Below are 892 nucleotides of genomic sequence, written 5' to 3' on the forward strand. Positions count from 1 at the left end.
CACAAGTTCTGACTAATTTTTTTTGTTACCAAACATTTTTGTTGTAATAATTAATGAATGTTAAACAAAGTAATTTCTATCTGTTTTTTTAATCTTCCTATTATTATCGCAAAATTATTATGTAGTTGATAATCGAAAATATTTGGTAACAAAAAGATTAGTGAAAAACAATGAAAATTTGTCTTATTTAATATTTGAATAATGTTACACATCCAAATCTTTTTGTTAACTAAGTCCAATTAAATTAATCTAATATAACAAAAATCAGTTATAATTAGTATTATTTAAAGTTTTATTATTTAATTTAATTAATTAAATTTATAAAAAAAATTTTAGATGTACAATATTATTCTTAACATTTATTAATTTTAACAACAATTAATAAATATTAAATAAAATAAATTTCGATAAATTTTTTTATCTCTTTAGTATTGTGGATTGAAAACATATTAAGACTTTAAGAGTGTGTGGAATAAAGTCTCATGAGTCATGACCATGCCAAAGGTATGATAGAATTAAATTCTATGGATAATATGTGTAATAATAATTTTAAGCATGGTTGAAGTTTATTCATCGAATTTTTTTTCTATTTTGTATTGTTCTGGCAAACATAAATGATAATAAAAACGTTTTTATGGCTTGAAGGAGTCATACATGATCACCATAAAAATATTATACTTTTGTTATTTTCTTCATGTTAGATTTTACAGCTCCCACGCGCTTCTTGCTTTAAGAAAACAAGGGGACAAAAACTAGAATATCAAACATGAGATAAAGTTCAAATTTCAAGTAACAAAAATAAAAAACTGACTAGCCCTTTTCATTTGATATATAAATTTAATTTTTATATACAGTCAATACTAAAAAATTTTATATAAATATTTAATTATAT

The sequence above is a fragment of the Arachis ipaensis genome, chromosome B06 (assembly GCF_000816755.2).
Source record: "Arachis ipaensis cultivar K30076 chromosome B06, Araip1.1, whole genome shotgun sequence".
NCBI lineage: Eukaryota > Viridiplantae > Streptophyta > Magnoliopsida > Fabales > Fabaceae > Arachis > Arachis ipaensis.